Source organism: Giraffa tippelskirchi, chromosome 8 (assembly GCF_054371585.1).
Source record: "Giraffa tippelskirchi isolate mGirTip1 chromosome 8, T2T-mGirTip1v1.2.pri, whole genome shotgun sequence".
In the NCBI taxonomy this organism is placed as follows: domain Eukaryota; kingdom Metazoa; phylum Chordata; class Mammalia; order Artiodactyla; family Giraffidae; genus Giraffa; species Giraffa tippelskirchi.
The window spans coordinates 76800397-76826533 of record NC_137282.1 but is presented as its reverse complement, the minus strand read 5'-3'; the positions used below and the strand labels follow the sequence as shown (position 1 = coordinate 76826533).

Here is a 26137-nt window from a genome sequence, read left to right as displayed (position 1 = left end):
AACATGGTCTACCTTCCCTTTCCTGGCCTTTTGACTAGAATATAGGAATCGTCCAAAAATTAATGATGACTAAGACTATACCTTGAAAATCTTGCTGTTGAAATGTATAAAGTGTGTTGGATTTTAGATATGGACATTTTGTGACTAGGAATAGAAGGGCCACAGTCTTCTATAAAGAAAGGTTTGAGCTAAAATATTGCACAAATGGTCACAGGATATTGCTGCCACTACAAGTCTGTCTACTTGGTAGGACCACTGTCAGGCTTCTAACCAAATGATTTCCTAAGAAAGGTTTATGCAGATGGGAGCTTGGGCTTCTCTATCTCTTCTCTGGTAAGCAAGACTGTGTTCATTTATTGTTTGCCTGAAACCACACTGTGTTCCAAGTGTTCTTTGTATTAATAAATACCAAGCTGATGACGCTCCTGTTATTTTTGTAAGCTGATTAGGCAACACTTAATATTAACTATTCTTGACTCACATTAATACATAGAATTTGCAAATTAGAGTCAACTATGATTTGCAAATTGAAGTTAATTAGAAAGTCCTAATACAGTGCCTCCTATAAAGGCCAAAACATTTTGCATAGAAATAACCAATTTAGAAGTCACAATTCTCCAACTGCTTTTGGCAAACAATTATTCCTCTGAGCTGTCCTCAACTGGAGTGACGAGATGAATGTTCACCAAATTGGTGAGGATTTAGAAAGTGATTACAAGGCCTTTCCTCTTGAGCCCTGGAAACTGGGCTCCTCCATGGCTCACTCATTGCCCAGTGATGAAATTTGATAATTTAAAAGAGAGATGACCTAGACAAGAGTTTCCAAACACTAAACACACGATGATCTGCTGAGATTCTTATGTTATTATTAGACCTTATTCTTCTTTCTTATGGAATTTCAGAGTGTTAAAAAAAAAAAAAAAAGCAGAGTTACCTGTGACAATAAACATAACTGATAGAAATTGTTTTTTTAATATAAAATATCAAGATTATGAATAGGTGCCTTAAAAAATTAAGTGGAATTATACATCAAAAAATACTACAATGTAATTTACCACATCAGTTGAATTAGGGAATGACAGCCTCTCAATGCCTGCCGAAAAAGTATTTGATTCATTATCCATGATAAAGTTTTTCAGAAATTGAAAATTGAAAAGGAGTTTCATTAATGTTACATAGACCACGACAATATCCTACAGCAAGGGGCCTGTGTAGTACAGTCATTTTAGACTCAGTATTTCTAAAAATTTTTCAAGAATATTTCCAAGACCAAGGACAAGGAAAGAATGTTCAACATAGAAGCATAAGTTCTAGGCAAAGTAATAAAACATGAACATGAATTACAGAGTAGGAAAAAAAAAAGAGAATAAAGAGACAAATAAAATAATTTGCAGGGAACGTGATTACCTGACTTTGCAATTAAACATAAATAACAAAATATGAAGAGATAAATTATTAAAAAAATGAAAAGAATTAGATAAAAAATTTCTGGATACACAAACAGTTTACAAATAGACTGTATGTATGGGTCACATCATGTGCGAATATTTTCTCCCATTCAGTAAGTATCTTTTCACTTTGTCAGGGGTGTCCTTTGTTGTGCAAAAGCATTTAAGTTTAATTAGGTCCTATTTAAAATTTTTGCTTTATTTATTTTTTGCCTTAGGAGACAGATACAAAAAATACTGCTATGATTTATGTTGAAGAGTGTTATATCTATGTTCTCTTCTAGGAATTTTATGGTTTCTGTTCTTACTTTTAAGTCTTGATAAGTCCAGTACTTCTTTTAAGTAGTATTATATCAAAGTCCTTGGAAATTTTAGTAGGTCTATAGTTTTCAAGAGACACATAATTTCTATTATATCTATTACAATAGAAATTGCGTAATTTATATTAATATTTACAAAAAGTATTTGCGGGTTTCTAATATTATGATTTCACTCACACAACATCCCTTAAGGACTAATGTGGTCTTTATCACTTTTGCACATCTACATGGAATTTGGCTTGGTAGAAGATAAATTTAAAAGTTTGGAAAAGTAGATTTTGATTAGTTTGAGATTTTGAATTTTGGTAGAAAAAAATACTAATGAAAGGAAATTTTTTGTAGTTAAAATTTTTGTTAAGCAATTTAGATAACATTTTGTGTCAAATTAGAAATCTGAGACACAGAAAGATGGAGTTAGGCCCATTTAAAATAAGTAATTGCTCTGAGCTAAGTTCTCCTCCTGGAGCCTCAGGTAATCATCAGAGAAGCCTGGTTTTATTAGGCTACCTCCTAATACTGCAAGTGTCCCTTTCTCTGAAGCAAGATATAAAGAGAATAAAATACAAATTAGTAATTTTTCTGAAATTCTCCTAGAAGTTTATTTTCAAGGAGAAAAAGCTCAGTCTAATTAGTATTTTGCTCCAAATGTTCCCAGGCTAGCTACATTTATCTTGAAAGAGTCTCTAGAATCATTCCATATAAAATATGCAAGTTCCTTTGGGGTGTTTTTAGATCAACCTGTTCTCTCATTATATATCCTTATATATCCTGAAAAATAGAGTGGCCACTTAGTAATGTGAACCAGCTTGTCTTGTAAGATTAAAATCTATTACTAAGGCCCATGATTTTGCTGTCACCGTTTGTCCCTAAATTAGGAAGAACCGTAACTCCGTGACTAACCTCCATGACCAATAAACTTTCACCAAATTTCACCTAGGAACCCTACCATAGATGCTAAGGTGGCCATGTGGTTTATCATTCTAATCAGGCCGTTTTGAGAGGAAGAGGGTATGCTAGATGAAGCCCATACCAAAATCCCAAAGAAAAGATGCGACTGCCTCTGACCAACCAGAATATATGTTCACCCTCTGTGTGTGGACTTAATAGCACTTCCTCTGAAGACAGAATCATAAATTGATGATCTTGAAGGCTAGTAACTAGGGCAAGAATACAAAGAACAGCTTTAATCCTCAAAAAGTCTTATTATCTTTTATTTAAGTAATTCAATAATTTGGGGGCTCAGGATAGAAATCAGACGTTAATTAAGAAGGATTTAGAGAGGCTTATGCGAAGCATTTTGAAGACATTTCTTTTGTATCTATGTCAGGGTGAATTGCAGGCTTCATGGTGTTGATGTTTTGATTAAGGAAAGACGAGTACAATAAGGTAATGAGATCTGTAGCCTGTCCTTCCTCAATGAATTTAGAAAATGCTTTACTTAAACACAACTCTGCTGTTACACATCAATTGATGAAATAAGCATAAAATTAATGCAATTTTTAAAAATTTTAATAAAGATTATAATTAATATTCAACATCATTCTTTGGAATGTACCCACCTCTAAAGTTTTCAAGGGCATGATGGCTAATGGATCCATAGAACTTACTGTTTCTTCCAGTCCTACCTGCCTTTCTGTCTTTGGTCAACCATTCTTATATCTACAGAAGGAAGAGAAACTGACCTTCAACACTCCAATCTGTTTATTTGGTTAATTCACAAAATTATGATTAAATATTTGGCCAGTACCAGTGCCAAGAGTCCTTTAAATTTGACTTTATCCTTTGGATTTTTTCCTTTATTACTATGTTGTTGTTGTCAGTTGCTAAGCCGTGTCCTACTCTTTGCAACCCCATGGACTGCAGCTCACCAGGCTCCTCTGTCCTTCACTATCTCCTGGAATCTGCTCAAACTCATGTCCGTTGAGTTGATGATGCCATCCAACCATCTCATCCTCTGTTGCCCCCTTCCCCTTTTGTTCTCAATCTTTCCCAGCATCAGGGTCTTTTCCAGTGAGTTGGCTCTTCGCATCAACTAGCCAAAGTATTGGAGCTTCAACTTCATCATCAGTCCTTCCAATGAGTATTCATGCTTTATTTCCTTTAGGATTGACCAGTTTGATCTCCTTGCTGTCCAAGGGACTCTCAAAGAATCTTCTCCGGCAGCAAAGATCGAAAGCACCGATTCTTTGATGCTCAGACTTCTTTACAGTCCAAGTCTCACATCTGTACGTTATTACTGGAGAGGTAGGAAAAAAATCACTAATTGACTATCATTATTAACAAGCTACTTTTAAGCATCCTTGTAGATTTCATGTTGTTTAATCCTAGAGTTCAGCATTGCTTGTGCTGGCTAGATTTTCATAGGAGATAAGTCATTACACACCAGGGATGGTCTTGATGCTACACACACAGGTGGTCACCTTTATTTTCTTGGTTGATAAATCACCTTTAAGTCAAGGTAAGGGGCTTCCCCTCTCTGCTGGAATTGACAGCCATGAGGTCTTTTCTGTTGCAAAATGGTGGGACTCTGGAGAAGATTAGAATAGAAATCCTGGACTTTGGGTAGCTATGTCTCTCTTTAGGAAAGGGGATAATGGGATGCTCTGTTTTGAGGACTGAATGTGAAAATTCGTCCTTTTTCTCAATGTATGGAGAGAAGGGATAATTTTCCTTTCTGCATCTGTGAGTTAGATATGTGTGTGTCTGCATCATTTCTGGCAGTTCTTGTGACAGTTGTGTGATATCATGTCAGCATAAATTATTCTCAAATCTTTTGGCCGTGCACACTTTCCAAGAGCTGGTGCACATATCTCTGGGACACAGACACCATAAGGAAGTCCAAGATACAGGGAGCAGCTCACGGAGGTCTGTGAAGGGTGCTGACTGTGTCCTTGTCACTGGCCAGATGGCAGGATTTATTTTATTTAGAAACTGTTAGACTGTAGTCATGTTACAAATGCCTCATACACTCTCCTTGCTTGCCTTTGGGGTATCACTGAATTATAATTATAATACAGAGGAATAATGTCTGTAATGAGGATAAAGAGTCACGTTTGTATAATTTGGGTTAGCAATGGACAGGTACTATTGTGTTGGGACAGATTTCCATTCAAATGTGTATTAAAAACAATTAGCTCTTAAAGTGTAAATCTTTGACTATTATAAAGACAGTATCCACTTAAAAAAAATCTATCCCAATCCATCATCCCCAGAAATCTTACATAATTTAAACTTTAAGTATCAAAAAGTAATTTTAATATGCTACAGATCTTTAAAGTATATCAGTTACTTTAATGCAAAAATAATGCAAACATACAGTCTGTATTCATTAAAAAACAGTCCTTATTTATTTCAAAAATTTTATATAGTATTTTCTGTGGTTTAAATTGTTTAAAGTAGAATTATATACATAGTACTTTATAAATAGAAACAATTAAGATACAGCTAAGCAAAAACGAGAAAACAAATTCAATATTAATTTCACCAGCCAGCAACAATATCTATGAACACATATGATGCACTTTCTTACAGAATTACTGCAGATAGACCCCCAGACACAAGCACACTGACATTTTTAAAGGAATTTCTATACTTCAGGGACTTTAAAGGGGTTGCTGTACTAAACTTTTTGGTAACCACACTTTTCACTAATCACTATATTATCAGTGTAGAGTTTTTTTTTTTTTTTTTGGTAAGTTACTTTTTAAAAGTGGTTCTTTATACTTTAAGAAAATAGATTGTTTTATAAGACTATTTATTTGTTTGTAAATGTCAGCCGTATTTTTTAGTCTTTATTGAACTCAACATACTTGGATATTCTTGCTTGAAAGCAATCCATACAGGCCGAGTGTGCTTGTGGAATTATTCTGAATTCTTGCACGTGAGACATGGTTAGTTGCTTGAGAACTAAAACTCACATTCAAAACGATAGGTGCAATTTTCTGAAGAAAGCTGCTTTACTGCCATTCTTGCTCCTCTGCTGGAGCAAGGATGCTGGAACTTTCTTTCTGGTTTGAAACTGGGCCAGCCTTAGGAGGTGCCAGGTTGGCACCCTATCAGAGGTGCTTGTGGATTACACTCTCCCGAGCTCTGCTGGCTCCTGGCATGCCCCTCCTGTCTCTGGGAAGTCACCGTGGCTTTGTCAAGTCTTCTTAGTTCAAAGAGGCGTCTCCATCGAGATTGCCTTTTCCATTTGCAGTTAATTTCTGAGGACTTTACATAACTCTTGGGTGTTATTATTACTATGTCAGTGTTACATGTTATAATGCATTTGACAAAATAGTAAACAATTATCAATAATAACACATCACAATAGGGATGTGTATCTCTTGTGAAACCACATTGTTGTCAGATTTGATGAGCCATGTATTAAAATTACAGGAATTAAAAATATCTGTCACAACTCATTATTTTTTGATTATTTAACAGAACTAAGGGTACAAATCATTCAAAGTTGATCATTCTAGAGACTGATAAGAAGAGAGCTTAATAATATCTAAATTTTCATGAAAGATACCCTTTTAAAACAGCAAAAATGACATTAAGGTTAATTAAATCCCAACTGTATTCCTATTTTCACATAGTTTCAGAAAGTCTTTCAGATTTCAGAATCTGCTTAAGTGAAGAAATGGTATTAATATTAGGAGTCAATGACTTTTTTGATAATTGGTATTTTTTAAATTATAACAATTTCAGTGGAAATTGCTTTTGGTCAACTGTAATTTTTATTTTTAATTAAGGTGGAACATGATAGGTATACTGTATAAAATATTTATTTTAAAATGCTAGACAGTAATAAAATTTTGAACAAACAGATCCAATCACAATGTAAAAAAATTGAAATGTTCAAATTCTTCTAAGTTGGAACTTGTTTCTTTTTAAAACAGATATTGTAAAATAAATAAGACAATTGCGGAAAATATCTTCCTGTTTACTTGAGTTAGGAGTTATTGTTCTCGAAGCTTTGTGAGACTGGGACCTGAAGTGTGCAAAGCATCCCATTTAATAAACTCCATAAGACATTCACATTATTGGTTCTAACGGCAGTTTATTGAAATAGATGCGTTACTCAAAATCACATGTCTACATTTAGAGGATGTACAGATTAAATGTGACAGAATTTCTTCCTCCTTGTAATGGATGAGTTAGCAAGTAAACAGAATTGTTTTGGATCCAAGAAGACAGGTTTGATTAGACTGCATGCCATCCTCTCAGATATTGGAATTTTTTCTCAACAAGTAAGGGCAAGTGCAAGTCTGTTTTGTTTATTGGTAGGTCAGCATAGGCTTGTGTGCATGTATATGTCTGTGTGCGTGGTTAACAAGGGTAAATATTAGACAAAATTGATATTAGGGCTCAAGTAGCAATCCCTTCACTTTATTTTTTGCTGTTAAAAGTAATCAATGGCTAATGTATTATCAATAATATTTGAATAGGTAGAAAACAAAAAAGAACCGCAGCACATGTATACACACATCCATCCTGTATTTCCTTCCTTCATTAATTAAGCCAGTGAACATTTTAGTATTTCTGATCTGTCTTATATTAGACAACGAAGATACAAAAATGTGCATGGTGTCCCTTGATAGACTTTTAGCCTAGTAGGGAAGATCGTCAAACATATTCATGAAATAATTATGGTAGGCCAACAAGTGAGCATTTCCACTTGGCTAAGGAGGAGGTTGGGAAAAGCTTTAATTCAAGGAAATCATGGTTCTGCTGAGACTTAACAAGGCATGAGGCGTTTGTCAGGTGAACAAGCTTAAGTCAGGATGTTCTGGTCAGAAGACATAACGTGAGCAGAAGCCTGTGGGTGGCTTCCAAGGAGCTGCATAGTGTCCTTGTGGTTGGAGGAGGTGATGCACGAGTGTAAATCAGTTAGGTGTTTCATTCAGTGATTCAGGAAACTCACCAGAAAGAGGATGGTTTGCTTTCTCCTGTGACTGTTCAGGAGAGTCAGTTGCTAGAACCGATTCAGAAGCAAGAATGTCAAGGTATACGACCCCCACAGTCTCTGGGATTTACCCACATGAGTGCAAGAGGTCAGCCGATTATTTTCCTCTCTCTTTTAGCTTTGTCTTTTCCAGAATATTTCTTGAAAATGAATTCAATCCACTCAAGGAGATTAAGGCGGTTAAATATTGTGTCGTTTGATCTCAGTAATAGGAGTAATGGGCTCTCCTGACAGCGCAGAAGGTAAATAATTTGCATGCAATGTAGGATACTCGGGTTCAATCCCTGGGTTGGGAAGATCCCCTAGAGAAGAGAATGGCAACCCACTCTAGTATTCTTGCCTGAGAATTCCACAGACAGGATCCTGGTGGACTACAGTCCATGGGGTTAAAAAGAGTCAGATACGAGTAAGCAACTAACACTTTCACCCTTTTTGAGGGGTTTATCACAGCTTGGACCATAGTGTCCTTACAGAGTATCATGGAGCCCATCAGAGGGAAAGCTAAAGGAGAGGAGGTTGTAGATGTCTCTGACTGTGTGTTTTGGAAGATTGGAGACTGAAGGATTTTGACAGGGTCAGATGTCATTGTAGTTTTCCAGTTGATAGAATAACATGATTCATGCCCTGGTCAACTGAACTACACACCAATTACTGAGATAGTTGTGTGTGTGTGTGAAATTCACTTGTCACAGACAATACAATTCCAAATGTAGAAGGAAGTGTGTTAGTCACTCGGTCGCGTCTGACTCTTTGTGACCCCATCAACTGTAGCCCACCAGGCTCCTCTGTCCGTGGGATTCTCCAGGCAAGAACACTGGAGTGAGTTGCCATTCCCTTCGCCAGGGGATCTTTCCGACCCAAGGATCGAACTTGGGTCTCCTACGTTAGCAGGCTGATTCTTTGCAGGCTAAGCCACCAGGGAAGCCCAGGGTTTTGGAGAAGTTGGTGTTTACAGTTTGTGCTGTCATGTCCACCTCTTCACTACCCCATGGACTGTAGTCCACCAGGCTCCTCTGTCCGTGGGATTCTCCAGGCAAGCATACTTGAGTGGGTTGCCATTTCCTTCTCCGCAGAATCTTCCAGACCTAAGAATTAAACCCAAGTCTCCTGCGTTGGCAGGTGGATTCTTTACCACTAGCGCCACTGGGGAAGCTCCCATCCTACACTAGATTTTAGCCAAAAGCGAGAAGCAAAGGCCGAGAAGTGTTTACCAGTTGGTATTGGTGTTTTTGATAGAAAAAAATTACTTGGGATTATGTCATTAAATAAACATTTTATTTTAGAACAGTTTTAGATTTATAGAAAAATCACATAGTATGCAGAGTTCCCATGTACCCATCACACAGTTGACCTTGCCCATTTGAGAACTGGTCTGGTATTCTGAGCGCTCCATCACTTGAGATTTGTCTGGTGCTTTTTTCATCATGTGACTGGGGTTGTGGGTATTTGGGAGGAAGGTCACGGAGGTAAAGTGCCCTTTTCATCTTGTTGTATCGGGGGATGAACTGTCAACATGAATCCTCACTGTAGATGTTGACCTTGGTCACTGCCTGAGGCAGCACTTGGCAGGTTTCTCTGCTGTAAATTTCCTCCTCCTCCACCGACTTCTGTCCCACATTCCTGGGAGAAAGTTACGACACACAACCTAAATGTAAAGCTCTAAGGAGTTATGTTCATCTTCTTAATGGCAGCGTATAATTAATATTTCAAATACGAATAATTTGAAATTTTACTGCATGAGAGATTTGTCTCTTCTCCTGTTTTAGTTAATTAGTTCATTTATTTATACAAGTTTGGACTTCTCCAGGCAAGAATACTGGAGTGGGTAACCATTCCCTTCTCTAAGGGATGGGTGTGTGGTTGTATGCCATTGTTATAATTTGCATTTTTTCTATTTGTTTCAAAAGAATTTTTTGCATATTTTATACACAAACCCTACATTAAATAGATGTTTTGTAAATATTTTCTCCCAGTCTAAGGCTTATCTTTTCAGAGAGCAAAAGATTTTAACTTTACTGAAGTTCAATTTATCAGTGTTTTCTTTCGTGGATTGTGTTTTTGGTGTTGTAGTAACAAAGTCATCACCAAACCCAAAGTGATTTGAATTTTCTCCTGTGTTTGCTTATAGAAGCCTAATAGTTTTATGCTTTACATTTGGGCCTATGATCTGTTTTGAGTTAATTTTAACAAAAACTGTACAAGCTGTATTTTTTTGCTTATGAATGTCCAGTTGTTTCAGGGCCACTGGTTGAAAACACTTTTCTTTTTGATTGAATTGCCTCTGCTTCTTTGTCAAAGAGAAATTAAGCCAACTGACAATATTTCCATAGGTTTATTTATATATAAGTTCTCTGTTTTGTTACGTTGACAGGCATCTGTATTTTTCTTTAAGATTGGTGAAAGAGATCATGGACAGTTAATGCCATTTTCCCCTAAAATGTTAGGAAGAATTCATCAGTTAAATCATATGAATACCATACTTTTAGGGGGAATGGTTATTAATTACTGATTAAACTTCATCAATAGATATAGGCCGATTCAGATTATCTCTGTTTAAATTTTGGTAGTTTGTATCTTTCACCTATGTTGTCAGGTTTGTGGGCATAGAGTTGTTTATAATATTCCTTTTTCACTATTATTACCACAGGATCAGTAGTGATGAATTCTTTTTCATTTCTATTATTAGTAACTTGCATCTTATCTGTTTTTTTTCTTGGTTAACTTGGCTAGAATTATATCAATTTTTTTGATCTGTTCAAAGAACCAGCTTTTTGGTTTTGTTGATTTTTCTCTATTGTTTTCCTGTTTTCAATCTCATTGGTTTCTGGAGAAGGGAAAGGCTACCCACCCCAGTATTCTTGGGCTTCCCTTGTGGCTCAGCTGGTAAAGAATCTGCCTGCAATGTGGGAGACCTGGGCTCGATCCCTGGGTTGAGAAGATCCTCTGAAGAAGGGAAAGATTACCCACTCCAGTATTCTGGCCTGGAAAATTCCGTGGACTGTATAGGCCATTGGGGTCATAAAGAGTCAGACACAACTGAGCGACTTTCACTCTAACCACTACATCATCTATCAGTTACTGAAAGAGAGGAGCTGAAGTCTCCAACTATGGCTATGGATCTATTTCTTCTTTCAATTCTTTTAGTTTTGCCTCATGTATTTTGATGTTCTGTTGTCGGGTGCATACATGTTTAGGATTGTTGTGTCTCCTTGCAGAATTGATCCCTTGACCACTATGAAATTCCCTTTCTATCCCTGATAGTTTTCCTTTTTCTGAGTTTGCTTGTGGTCTGAAGATAATATTGTAACTCCAGCTTTATTTTATAAAGCTGTTAAAACTGTTAGCATGGTCTATCTTTCTTCATCTCTTTGTTTTAAATATATCTGTACTTTTATATTCAGAATTTTTTGGCAAAATGTGATTAAGTCCTCTGTTTTTATCTGCTTTGAAAACCTCTGTTAGTTGGTTTATTTACACTATTTCCATTTAAAATGACTACTGATATCGTTGAATTAGTATTTACCATGTTTATAACTATTTTCTATTAGTTGCAATTTTCTCTTGTTTCTCTTTGTTCTCATTTTCTGCTTTCTCTGGTTTTGATTAAGTTTCTATTCTATTTCATATTGTCATTTACCATATCACATATATTTCTTTGTTATTTTCTTTGTAGTTGTCTTAGAGATTGCAATGCATGTTTTTATGTAACTTCAGGCCACTTTTAAATAACTGTCGACTGATTCATATTTAATTCTGGTATCTTACAGTATTCCTTAAGACTTTGCTGTCATTCATTTCACAGATCCATCTACTATAATTACCTAATGCATTATTACAATTACTACTTTGAATGAACATGTATTTTTGATCAACTGAGAATTTAAAAATATTTTATTTTAGCTTTAAATTTCTTCTCCAACAGTCTTCTTTCATGTAAATCTGAATTTTTTTACTTTTGTCATTTTTCTTGTCTGAAGAACTTTTAATAAATTTTCTCACAGGGCACAGCTGCTGTTAATGAAATCTATTTTTATTTGAGAAAATCTTTATTTTTCTTTACTTTTGAATGATAATTTCATTGGATAGAATTCTAGACTGGTACTTTTTCAACACACAAAACATTTCACTCCAGTCTCTTCTTGTTTGCAATATTTCTAACATAAAATCCAACATATTAATAAAGCCATTGAAGGCATTTTTAAGTTTATGTTGATGTTTTTTATTGTAAGCATTTCCTTCTTATAGTTTCCATCTCTGTGCCTTTATTACCCATGCATTTTGCATACGATCTTCTTTGTCATTAGAACTCTTAAGATATTAATCATAGTCACTATAAAATCTGTGTCTGATGATAAAAAATTTGCATTATATGTGTATATATATATACACATATATATTCATATAGTACCTGTATGTATCTAAGTATTCTTCTGATACTTGCTTGTGTCTTCAGACTGTGTTTCCTTGACCTTTATCATGCTTTGCAAGTTTCTGTTGACAAGTGGATATGATGCACCAAGGAGCAGGAGCTGCAGTAAACAAGCTTTGGTGGGAGGTTTTGTGTTTACTTGAGGAGTCTGGCTCTGTCTCACGTCTGCTCTGGCTGTCGATGCCAGAGGCTTCTGTTCCCTCCACTGCCGCTTTTGGGCTCCCATGGTTTCTTTTAGCTTATCTAGGATAAAGTCCTTCTCAGATAAAGTTGGTGTGGCTGCTGCTTCAGCTGATATCTGTGCTGTTTCTGTGGAATCCTGCTGGCATGGTAGGCAGGTACAGTGGGAAGATGGATTCTATGACTTCATTTATGATTAAGTCTCAGTCTTTGGGCTTCCCTAGTGGTGCAGATGGCAAAGAACCTTCTGCCTTCAACGTGGGAGACATGGATTCGATCCCTGGGTTGGGAAGATCCCCTGGAGAAGTGACTGGCTACCCACTCCAGTATTCTTACCTGGAGAATTCCATGGACAGAGGAGTCTGATGGGCTACAGTCTGTGGAGTCGCCAAGAGTCAGACATGACTGAGCAACTGATCATGAGCAATGATTGCAACTAAAGAGGGGTAAGCTTCATAGGCCTGGGGACTTCTTCTTACATATCTTGGACATTTCCTCTTTATTTTGGTTAACACCTGTTCTGTTGTTATTGTTCAGTTGTGCAGTCATGTCCGACCTTTGTGACCCCACGGACTGTAGCATGTCAGGCTTCTCTGTCCTTCACCATCCCCTGGAGCTTGCTCAAACTCATGTCCATCAAGTTGGTGAACACAGCCAACCATCTCATCCTCTGTCGTCCCCTTCTCCTCCTGCCTTCAATCTTGCCCAGCATCAGGGTCTTTTCTAATGAGTTGGCTGTTTGCATCAGGTGGTCAAAAATTGGAGTTTCAGCTTCAGCATCAGCCCTTCCAATGAATATTTAGGACTGATTTCCTTTAGGATGGACTGGTTGGATCTCCTTGCAGCCCAAGGGATGCTCAAGAGTCTTCTCCACACCACAGTTCAAAAGCATCAATTCTTCAGCGCTCAGCCTTCTTTATGGTCCAACTCTTACATCCATACATGACTACTGGAAAAACCATAGCTTTGACTCTATAGACCTTTGTTGGCAAAGTAATGTCTCTACTTTTTAATATGCTGTCTAGGTTGGTCACAGCTTTGCTTCCAAGGAGCAAGTTTTAATTTCATGGCTTCAGGCACCATCTGCAGTGATTTTGGAGCCCAAGAAAATAAAGTCTGTCACTGTTTCCATTGTCTCCCCATTTATTTGCAATGAAGTGATGAGACTGGATGCCATGATCTTAGTTTTTTTGAATGTTGAGTTTTAAGCCAGCTTTTTCACTCTCCTTTTCACCTGCATCAAGAGGCTCTTTAGTTCCTCTTTGCTTTCTGCCATAAGGGTAGTGTCATCTGCATATCTAAGGCTATTGATATTTCTCCTGGCAATCTTGATTCCAGCTTGTGCTTCATCCAACCTGGCAGTTTACTTGATGTACTCTCGATAGAAGTTAAATAAGCAGGATGACACTGTACAGCCTTGACGTACTCCTTTCCTAATTTGAGCCAATCTGTTGTTCCATGTCCATTTCTAACCGTTACTCCTTGACCTGCATGCAGGTTTCTCAGCAGGCAGGTAAAGTGGTCTGGTATTCCCATCTCTTTAAGAATTTTCTAGTTTTTTTGTGATCCATGGAGTCAAAGGCTTTAGCTCCTATATACTGAGTCAAATATTCTAACATTTCTTTTTATTTTCTCTAGTTGTCTCAGTCATTTATTATTTTCTTCATCCCATAAAATTCCCACTACTCTGTGTAAATATTGTCAAGGAATAAATGCACCAGATAATATTTTCTAGATAACAAGCTGAACACACTATTTAAAATTCTTATTTGTATGTGGTATTTGCATTTATAAATTAATGTCTTCTTTTCAACTTAATTTCATGTTCTTTGAAGGCAATGAGCTCAGGTCTTTAAATCTTTTGTAATACTGTAATGCTCCTTACCTTAAACCATTCTTCAGTATGAAGACCAGATTATAGCACTCCTCAAATGTCAGAAGGTTTATTTAAAGCAAAGAGCCTTGAAGATTAAACTCTTATACTTATCTGAATGGATCTTTAGGCTTACCTGTTTAACTGACAGTATCTTCAAACCTAATAGGCCAAAAGCCGATTATACATTTTAGAAATCATGTGATGAGGAATTTTATTTTATGTAGACGGAAGATACAATGACAATCGAGAAACATTTTATTCAATTATTTCTATAGTGTAAACTTTGGAATTCAATGAACTAGATTTTGAAATCCTGTTTGACCTTCTGTTATCACCCTGCCTAGCAAAATATTTTTGGGCTTCCCTGGTAGCTCAGCTGGTAAAGAATTTGCCTGCAATGCGAGAGACCTGGGTTCAATTCCTGGGTTTCGAAGATCATCTGAAGAAGGGAATGGCTACCCACCCCAGTACTGTGGCCGGGAGAATTCCATGGACTCTATAGACCATGGGGTCACAAAGAATCAGACACGACTGAGTGATTTTCACTTCACTTTAGCAAAATGTTGAAGCTTTAAGTTTTGGTCTTTGCATCTGTAAGAGATATACAATTATAAAGTGTAAAAAATATTTTTGTGAGGATTAAAATACATAAATTCTGAAAAGCACCAAACATATTGTACAGCACAGAGGAAACTTGATAAAGGAAAGCTGTCCTTATTGTACTCAATTTAATGCTCCAAATGGGTCTAGAAAAGTATCATGTAGCCTCCATGCATGTGTGATCAGTCGCCCAGTCATGTCCGACTCTTTGTGACCCCGTGGACTGCAGTCCGCCAGGCTCCTCTGTCTGTGGGATTTCCCAGGAAAGAATACTGGAGTGGGTTGCCATTTCCTTTTCCAGAGAATCTTCCTGACCCAGGGATCAATCCCATGTCTCCTGCATCTCCTGCGTTGGTAGGCAGGCTCTTTACCACTGAACCACCTGGGAAGCCCATGTAGACTCCATAAGTATTCTTTTTTTAAAAAAAAATGTTTTTGGCCAAGTCTCAGCACGTGAGATCTTAGTTCCCCCACCAAGGATGGAACCCACGTCCCCTGCAGTGGAAGCACAGAGTCTTATCCACTGGGATGCCTGGGAAGTCCTTCCATAGTGTTCTTATTCTACCAAAACATTCTTCGGAAACTTGGAGAGAATACAAACATTTGCCATTTTCCCGCATTTGTAATAGAAGGTTAATTCCTATTGGATTTTCTAAACTGCTTGTCAGCAAAACTCTTTGAATGAAAGATGGATGTTTCCTGTAGATAACATAGGGAAGGGAGAACTTCAGGATAGACTGTGAGAAGAAGGGCTGGTCTATAAGTAGACTGTATGTGAGGACAGGAAGGCAGAGGGGCAGTCGTGGGATGCGGGGGCACCTGTGGGAAGAAGTCGGGGTGGGGGCCAGGGTTTGACGTTCAGATGGATCCGGAGGACTCCTGACTTCCTTATGATCAGTGGTTAATACATTTGACTCTTTGTTCATATTCTCTAAATAAACCGAATCGAGGCATAATTCACACCGGATAAGTTATATCAATTTTAAGTGTAGATTTCAATGAGTTTGATGCACACTGACACACCCATATAACCACTCCACCAAACAAGATGCATAATAATAACTTACCTTAATTTATTCTTTTTCTACCTACTTATGGAAAAAACTTGGTTTGTTGATTTTAGAGCTTTCTTCTCTTCCTGTAGAAGCCTTTATATCTATACATTTTCTTCTAAGGATGACTTTCACCACATTCAATGAATTTTGATATGTTCTGATTTTTACTCAGTGCAAATATTTAAAGATTTTTTTCTTCTGATTCCTTTTTTGATTCATATCCTAATTAGAAATGTGATGTTTAAATGCCAAATGTTTAGATATTTCCTAAGTCTTCTATATTCATCGAGTTCTAATTTGATTCCACTGTAGTTATAGAACCTTCTGTCTATTATGTCAGTCTTAACAATTTAGCAATACTTACGTTATGATCTCAGTTCAGTTCAGTCACTCAGTCGGGTCTGACTCTTTGCAACCCCATGGACTGCAGCATGTCAGGCCTCCCTGTCCATCACCAATTCCCGCAGTTTACTCAAATTCATGTCCATTGAGTTGGTAATGCCATCCAACCATCTCCTCCTCTGTTGTCCCCTTCTCCTGTCTTCAATTTTTCCCAGCATCAGGGTCTGTTCAAATGAGTCAGTTCTTTGCATCAGGTGGCCAAAGTATTGGAGTTTCAGCTTCAGTATCAGTCCTTCCAATGAATATTCAGGGCTCATTTCCTTTAGGATGGACTGACTGGATCTCCTTGCAGTCCAAGGGACTCTCAAGAGTCTTCTCCAACACCACAGTTGAACAGCATCAATTCTTCAGTGCTCAGCTTTCTTCATAGTCCAACTCTCACGTGCATACATGACTACTGGAAAAATCATAGCTTTGACTAGGCAGACCTTTGTTGACAAAGTAGTGTCTCTGATTTTTAATATGCTGTCTAGCCTATAGTTTATACTGGAGAATACTCCAAGAACACGTAGAAAGTGTTTGGACTCTGCTGGTGTTTGGTGGAATGTTTTGCAGAGGTCAGCTGATCAAGATTCATGGTCTCTGTCTTTATCTTTCCTGATTTTGCATCTTACTCTCTGATCCATTAGTAATAAAGGAATATAGAAATATCAAAGTCTAATCACTAAATCAATGATTCTTCTTTTAGATTCTGGCAGATTTTACCTTGTGTATTTTGGGGATCCATTGTTAGGATTGTATACATTGATTATTGTTATGTTTTCTAATGTATTGACTGAAGGCTTTTTTAATATACCAATTCTAGTGGCTTCATGGAGAAGGCAATGGCACCCCACTCCAGTACTCCTGCCTGGGAAATCCCATGGACGGAGGAGCCTGGTAGGCTGCAGTCCATGGGATTGCTAAGGGTCGGACGTGACTGAGCGGCTTCACTTTCCCTTTTCACTTTCATGCACTGGAGAAGGAAATGGCAACCGACTCCAGTGTTCTTGCCTGGAGAATCCCAGTGGCGGGGTAGCCTGGTGGGCTGCCGTCTATGGGGTCGCACAGAGTCAGACACGACTGAAGCTACTTAGCAGCAGGAGCAGCAGCAGTGGCTTCACAGATTTATATTACCTGCCTATTCTCTGAAGGTGTGAAGATTCTAGAGGATGGTTTTTTAATGCATGACCTCTGGTTTAGTAGCATCCACATCACCTGGGAGTACTATTGCCAAGTTTAGCAAACAAAGGACACCAGGGTAAACTTGAATTTTGATTCATGAAAGAAAATTGTGTATGTTTCATTGAGTACCTAAAATTCATATTTACCTGGTTACCTGTATTTTTTTTCTGTCAGCCCTGCCTGGGAGTGTTTTAGAAATGCAGAATCAAGAATTCCACCTCAGACCTATTGAATTGGAGTCTGCATTTTAATGAGAGCTTTTGATAAGTTCCATGAATGTTAACGTTCCAGAAATGTTGGACTGAGTTTGACTGAAGGCAGGGAGAGTCAGGTGGAGTATCACAGAGTGATATCTTAGCTATGAATCCAAAGCAGCAATAGGAATACACGCTTTTGAAGAGAGTTTATGATCACTGGTTCTGGTCATTTCTGCAAATCCCCAATTAAACAATTTACTGGATTTCCTTAATGTCATGTGTAATAAAAGCCATTTCCAAATTAGTTGTAGCTCTTGGCTTTAAGTGTTATCAAGTAATAAAAGGAAAATAATTCAGAAATGTAGCCATTGGGATATTAGTTTTTGAATAAACTTTCTGTTTTAATTATATTAAAGACATTTGGCCAAAGCCATTATGGACTTTTTAAAGCTCAAGGCATTTAGAAGTGGTAACGGATTATTCTCCATCACCACCACCTCTCATCCTAAACTCATGTCTTTTTAGACTTTCATTTCCCTAATGATCACATTGTTTACAATAATTGCTTTTTAACAATTATTTCAGCTATTTCACCTAAATATATCTGCACTGAATGTTTATCTGTAAATTAATTAGCCTTTATTAATTAGACTGTACATGTGTAATAAAATGTAATATTTCTATCATATGTTACATATATGTACACATGTGTACGTGTGCCTGTGCTCAGTCGTTCAGTCATGCCCAACTCTGTGACCCCACGTGCTGTAGCCCATCAAGCTACTCTGTCCATGGGATTCTCCAGACAAGAATACTGGAGTGGGTTGTCATTTCCTCCTGCAGGGGTTCTTCTGGGCACGGGTCGAACCTACGTCTCTTGTGTCTCCTGCGTTGGCAGATGGGTTCTTTACCACTGGCACAACCTGGGAAGCTCCATCATATATTTGTATCTATTCTGAAATGTAATTCTAGATATCAGAAATTACAATCCTTAATTCCTTTTCAAAAATAACAATTAAGTAACACTGCTTTTTATTTCAGAGATTTTTGTGCTTTTTTTTCTTAGCTTGGAAAATCCCATCATTTCATTTTTTTTCTCAGTCATTTTTAAAAATTGAAGTATAGTTGATTTAGAATTTTGTGTTAGTTTCAGGTGTATAGTACAGTCGTTCAGTATATAATTGTTGTTCTTCAGTTGCCTATTCATGTCCTACTTTTTACGACCCCATGGACTGCAGCACGCTAGGCCTCCCTGTCCCTCACCATCTCCCAGTGTTTGCCCAAGTTCTTGTCCATCTCATTCTCTGATGCCCTCTTCTCCTTCTGCCCTCAATCTTTCCCAGCATCAGGGAACGTATATAATGCATTCCCATCTATTGATATGTATGTATTCCTTTTCAGATTTTTCCTTTATCAGTTCAATTGCTCAGTCATGTCTGACTCTTTGCAACACCATAGACTACAGCATGCCAGACTTCCCTGTCCATCACCAATTCTCGAAGCTTGCTCAAACTCATGTCCATCGAGTCAGTGATGCCATCCAACCATCTCATCCTCTGTCATCCCCTTCTCCTCTTGCCTTCAATCTTTCCCAGCATCAGGGCCTTTTCCAGTGAGTCAGTTCTTCGCATCAGGAGGCCAAAGTATTGGAGCTTCAGCATCTGTCCTTCCAGTGAGTATTCAGGGTTGATCTCCTTTAGGATTGACTGGTTGGATCTCCTTGCCATCCAAGGGGCTCTCGTGAGTCTTCTCCAACACTGCAGTTCAAAAGCAGTGTAGTTCCTTGTGCTATACAGTAAGTCCTTGCTGGTTATCTATTTTATATATAGTGGTGTGTATCTGTTAATCACAGACTCCTAATTTATTCCTCTCCCCTTTCCCCTTTGGTAACTATGTTTGCTTTTTATGTCTATGAGTCCATTTCTGTTTTGTGAATAAGTTCACTTGTATTTTTTTTTTGTTTTGGTTCCACATAAAGTGCTGTTACATGATGTTTATCTTTGTCTGGCTCCCTTCACAATGGAATATTACCCAGCCATAAAAAGAACAAAATGCCACTTGTAGCAACATGGATGGATCTAGAGATTATCATACTAAGTGAAGTAAGTCAGACTGAGGTTTTTGTGCTTTAATAACCACATGGTGAATTCTCGTTGAATCACTGGAAGTAGGAGGTGCTGAGCAAGTGTGAACTGTGACAGCCCCTTCCAGCCACACCACTCTCCTCCACTGTGACCCTTGCCTGGTTATGTCAGCTCTCCACACTGATGCTTCTTCATCTTTAAAATGAGAATTCTATCACACTTAGTTTTTCAGTGCTGCTGTGTGGGCCAGATTGGAAGAGACATACAATTAAAACATTGCTCACCTTAATGTCCAGTGGTATACTGATGATCTCTACTCAAAATATGCTGTTTATTCCTAATACTAGTCATTATTCTCTCCATGTAGACTTTTATGAAAACGTAATTCTTATGATGAGAGGAATACATGTTATCTGAATGTTTCCGGAAGGGAATTCCCTGGCAGTCCAATAGTTGGAAGTTGGTGCTTTCATTCCTAGGGTACAGGTTTGATCCCTGGTTGGGGAACTAAGATCCTGCAAATCATGCACCCCCCCCCCAAATTAATGGTATGGTTTATTTTGCTTTAAATAGAGTTAAGCACAGGTGTTGGTAATTATTAGCAAGGGAGCAAAAAGGGAAGCAGCTTGGGTGGCAGACCAATGGTAGCCATATGGAAAAGACAGATTTAGTGAAGATAAATAAAGCCAGGCTCAAGCTAAGCCCTGTAATTAAACCCTTTCATCTACTCTAGGAATGCAGCTGATGCAAAATATTCACACGTGTTCCTCACATCAAAAAAGAATGTATTAATATATGTGTCATAACTGATCCTGTCTATATTTAAGCATTTGTTGACTCCACGTCACTCCAGATCCATTCAGATATTTCTGAAGTTGTCTTGGAAGTTATTATTTAATCATTGCATAACTGGCTGAAGGACTTCTTGCCAGTCTTACTGGTTCATCTTCTTATATAATTGCAACTTTGTCCTCGTCTTTACTCTAGGGAGTATTATGATCATGAAGCTGCCATGCTTTTTATTTTTAGGGTGATATCCTTTGACCCGCCTTTACAGAATGCCACTGAGATAACCTGGCTTTAGGGGATTTTCATACTCCTTTCATTATTAGGCTGGTGAACACTTGAACTCTCAGGCAACTGGTCACTATTTCTCAGGGGATACTTTTTTTATTAATAAGTAATCTTTTAGAGCAGTTTTAGAGAGTCCCCATATATGCCCTTCTTCCTCCTAACACAGTTTCTGCAGCTATTAGCAACTTACATTAGTGTGGTATGTAACATTGTTGCAATTCATGAACCAATATCAGTACATTTGTATTAACTAAAGTCTATAGTTTACATTAGGGTACACTCTTTTTGCTTCCCAAGTGGTGCTAATGGTAAAGAACTCCTGCCATTGCAGGAGATGTATGAGACATAGGTTCGAATCCTGGGTCAGAAAGACCCCTTGGAGGAGGGCATGGCAACCCACTGCAGTTTTCTTACCTGTAAAATCCCATGAACAGAGGGGCCTGATGGGCTATAGTACATGGGGTGGCAAAGAGTCGGACACTGCTTAGCTAAGACGAGGTGACTTAGCATGCACACACACTCTTTGTTGTATAATCCTGAGTTTTGACACATGTCAAATGTCACCTATTCATTCTCACACTATTATGCAGAAGATTCATTGCCCTAAAATTTCTGTATGCTTTACTAGTCAACCAGCCTCCCTCATTCTGAACCCCTGGCAACTGACCTTTATACTGTTTCTGTAGTTTCATATTTTCCAGGATGTTATATGTTAGAATCTTGAAATATGTAGCCTTTCACGTTGGCTTCTTTTACCCAGTAATACCCATGAACTTCTTCCATGTCTTTTCATAGCTTGCTAGCGCAGGTTAATTACCACTGAGTAATATCCCATTGTCTGGATGTACCGGTTTATCTGTTCACTCACCTACTGAAAGACATCTAAGATGCTTCCAAATTTTGGCATTCATGAGAAAAACTGCTATAGATATTTGTGTGCAGGGTTTATGTGGACATAAAGTTTTCAACTCCTTTGGATAAATACTAGGAAGCATGATTGCTGGACTGTATGTAAGGATATGTTTAGTTTTGTAAGAATCTGCCAAATTGTCTTCCAAAGTGGCTTTAACATTTTGCAAGTAACGAGAGTTCCTTTGCCTCACTTCCTCACCAGCATTTGTGTTGTCAGTGTTCTAGATTAGCGACATGCTAATAGGAAGATGGTGATATCTCACTGTTGTTTTAATTTGCAATTCACTAACAGTTTTATCCAACTCTTTGCAACCCTCTGGACTGTAGCCTGCCAGGCTCCTCTGTCCATGGGGTTTTTTAGGCAAGAATACTGGAGTGGGTTGCCATTTTCTCCTCCAGAGGATCTTCCCAGCGTAGGGATCGAACCTGTGTTTCCTGTGTCTCCTGCATTACAGGCAGATTCTTTACCCACTGAGCCATCAGGGAAGCCCTTAATGATACACATACTTGAGTATCTTTTCATATGCATAGTTATCTTTTGTGTATCTTCTTTGGTGAGATGTTCAGATATTTTGCCCATTTTTAAACTGGGTTGTTTATTTCATTATTATTATTATTAAAGATCCTGCATTTTGGTGCATTTCCTTGATTCTGGCACCATATCACCAACCTTGAAACTAGTACTCAATACAAGGTACCTGAGTTATTTGTCTGGAAAGACATAGAAAGAGGTAAAAGTCATAAAATTAAGAAATCACTTTTGAGATAATTTTAACTGATTTTTTGTCAGTCAGTGCTTTGCTAGCTTTTGTGCATAGAAGGAAAATGAGCACACCTCCTCCCCGCCTCCTGTTGTGCCCTAGGTGCTGAAACAGTCAGCTGGCGTCAGCAAGCTTGCATCAGGGGACACCCCAGGATTGCTCGCGCAAGAGTGTGAACAGAATATTCAGGGCTGTAGTTTGAAGGCTCTGTGTGCGTGATCCCAGCATCATGGGCTTCCTTTTCTTGAGGCTAATGTCCTACCAAGGCTTCTAAACCTCAAACTGCCTAAAATAGAGGCCAACCCGAGCCTTCCCTTGACACTGTTTATTGCAGAGGCAACCATCTCTTGGAGGAAAGTTGACCACACTGGACTCCTTCCGCCCTGGGAAAGGCAGAGCTTGATCTTGACAGGAGAAGAAGCGTGTTTTGGATGTTGGTTTGCCTTTCCTGACACGGGCGGCTTCAGTCACTGAAACAGTCCAAGTGCTCGGGGTCCTCCATTACACGGAGTCAGACCGAGAAATCGACTGCACAGGAAAGAAGATGTTTCTGTGGGTGCAACAAAGCTGCCCCACCAACCTTGTCACCTACTGTGCTACCTGTGGGCAGCCAGCTCACAGTGAGCGCAGCTGCAGCTCACAGGTCAGAGATGACATCCTGCGAGGATAGGGTCTCATCCTCAGAGTTGCAGGATATATTCTAAATGAGCAATGGGGCTGTGTCCCTGATGGTAAAAATACGTAGGTCTAGGAATCAGTGGTAAATGTGTAGGTATGAATCCGCTAATGTTACTCCCAGTAACTCACTTGTATTTGTTCTGCCTGCCTCTCCTGCATTGGGCTCTGCAGCTTCTCTTGTTCCTACGGAGAACCAGGAAGCACAGGAAGAGCCCCAGGACTTCAAGCCGTTACATGCTCAGGCTTGTTGGATCTTATCCCCAGAGGCCAGCAGGTGACAAGTGGGATCGCCTTCCTGGGAGGGACAGTGGTTCCTGATGAGGCGAGACGGGGCTGCTTTCATAATATGGGATCATGGAGAAATACGTCTTCTTCCCTTCACGTAAAGGCAATTTATTCCAGCACCTCTGCATTCTCCCTGCCTGATTTTGTGAGTAACTGGACAGACATGGTACCAATGGCCTGAGAGGAGCATGGTTACTGGGGCGTTAGACGTGTTTTGTGAATGAAGGTCTCAAAGAAAGCACTATTTGACTCCATTGGACCGCTGTCGATGAAAGCTGAATGTGAGCAGAGCTGGGAATGACGTCAGCGTGGCCCTGAGACCATCTCAAGGGGCTGGAGCTGTGGTTCCTTCCACAGCTGTCCCTCTGGTATCGAAGGGCACTGGTTCTAGGACCCCATGAGGTGTCCATGGATGCTCAAATCTCTTGCACTGAATGGCCTGGGACTGTCTGTGTCGAGTTCTGTGGATGTGTGATACAAGAGCTGGGTGTACTACCTCCCCTCTTCAGAGGGACCCTTGGAAGGAGAGGCACCACCAAATGTTGGTGCTATTTCCAGAGATCATAAGACAAAGCCGGTATGTGTGGCTTGAGGGGTGGATGATAGCTGGTACCATAATGCGTGTCCAGATCCCACTTTGGGAATTAAAGACATTCGCTGAGCGGTAGGGAATCCTGCCAGCTGACAGTCCAGGTATCAGCTCAACCTGGGAATTGCTCTCCTCTGAATTAAAGAGACTGACATTGCCCGAGGCCACACTCCTTTCCATAGGGCAGCCTGTATCCACCGACTGGTCAATGCAGGAGTACAAAGGCTCTCCATCCTTGGCTGATGTCAAGATAGCATTAGTGGGCCGCCTTGGCTTCAGAGCTCCGCGTGTCCTACTCACCCAGTGCTTTCCGATGGTGACAGTGGGGCCCATACTCCCCCGTCCACATTCCTGCGTCATCTTTCTCCACTGGTGGAGAGCACATATTCCTAAACGTCCTGAGTGCTTCCAAGTCTGAATCTGCTTCGGGCATCTCCACCAGCAAGGGTCATATTTTATTTATCCATTTGGGGGATGTTTTATTTATTTATTATTATTTTTTAGATTAACATATTTATTTTAATTGAAGGCTAATTACTTTACAATATTGTAGTGGTTTTTGCCATACACTGACATGAATCAGCCATGGGTGTACACCTGTCCCCATCCTAAACCCCCCTCCCACCTCCCTCCCATCACATCCCTCAGGGTCATCCCAGTGCACCAGCCCCCAGCACCCTGCCTCATGCATCAAACCTGGACTGGCGATTTGTTTCACATATGATAATATACATGCTTCAATGCTATTCTCTCAGATCGTCCCATCGTCACCTCCCACAGAGTCCAAAAGTCTGTTCTTTACATCTGTGTCTCTTTTGCTGTCTCGCATATACGGTCATCATTACCATCGTTCTAAATTCCATATATATGCGTTAGTATACTGTATTGGTGTTTTTCTTTCTGACTTACTTCACTCTGTATAATAGGCTCTGGTTTCATCCACCTCATTAGAACTGATTTGTATGTATTCTTTTTAATAGCTGAGTAATATTCCATTGTGTATATGTACCACAGCTTTCTTATCCATTCATCTGCTGATGGACATCTAGGTTGCTTCCATGTCCTGGCTATTGTAAACAGTGCTGTGATGAACACTGGGGTACACGAGTCTCTTTCAATTCTGGTTTCCTTGAAGTGTAGTTGATTTACAATGTTGTACTAGTTTCATGTATACAGCAAAGTGATTCAGTTACATATACATATATATATATATATATATACACACATGTGTGTATGTGTGTGTATATATATATATATGGTTGTTGTTGCTGTTCAGTTGCTCAGGCGTGTCTGGCTTTTTGTGACTGCATGGACTGCAGCATGCCAGGCTTTCCTGTCCTTCACCATCTCCCGAAGCTTGCTCTAACTCATGTCCATTGAGCTGGTGATGCCATACAACCATCTCATCCTTTGTCATCCCCTTCTCTTCCTGCCTTCAATTTTACCACAAAGAGTCGGATACAACCGAGCGACTAAGCACAGTACACAGCATACATACACACACACACACACACACACATATTGTTTTCAGATTCTTTTCCACTTGATGCCATAATGAGATGCTTAGTATAGTTGCTATACAGTAGGTCCTTTCTAGATAGTAGTGTGTATATGTTAATCCCAAGCTCCTAATTTATCCCTCCCCCCTACCGCACATTTTTCTTTTGGTAACCATAAGTTTGTTTTTGAAATCTATGATTCTTTTTCTGTTTGTAAGTAAGTTCATTTATGGTAGTGGTGGTTTAGTCGCTAAGCTGTGTCTCTTTTGTCATTCCATGGGCTGCAGCCCACCAGGCTCCTCTGTCCATGGGATTTCTCAGATAAGAATACTGGAGTAGGTTGTCATTTCCTTCTCCAGGGGATCTTCCTGACCCAGGGATGGAACCTGTGTGTCCTGCATTGGCAGACGGATTTTTTTTTTTTTTTTTTAACCACTGAGTCACCAGGGAAGACCAGGTTCGTTTATATCACTTTTTAAACATAGACTCCACATATGAATGATATCATATGGTATTTGTTTTCCTCGCTCTGACTTACTTCACTTAGTATGATCATCTCTAGGTCTTTTAGAATTTATTTCAAGAGTGACATCATTGACATGGCAAAGTAGGCAGTGCCAAGATCTCACCC

At 39.0% G+C, this 26137-nt stretch overlaps 1 long non-coding RNA gene across 1 annotated transcript in view; it reads left to right on the top strand.

The window, feature by feature from the left end:
• LOC145519090 (uncharacterized) overlaps positions 1 to 26137 on the top strand; it is a 255141-nt gene that overhangs the window by 220957 nt on the left and 8047 nt on the right. The window contains exon 5 of the long non-coding RNA XR_014063528.1: positions 3873 to 4012. This is a non-coding gene — a long non-coding RNA (uncharacterized LOC145519090). The remainder of the gene's footprint in view (positions 1 to 3872; positions 4013 to 26137) is intronic.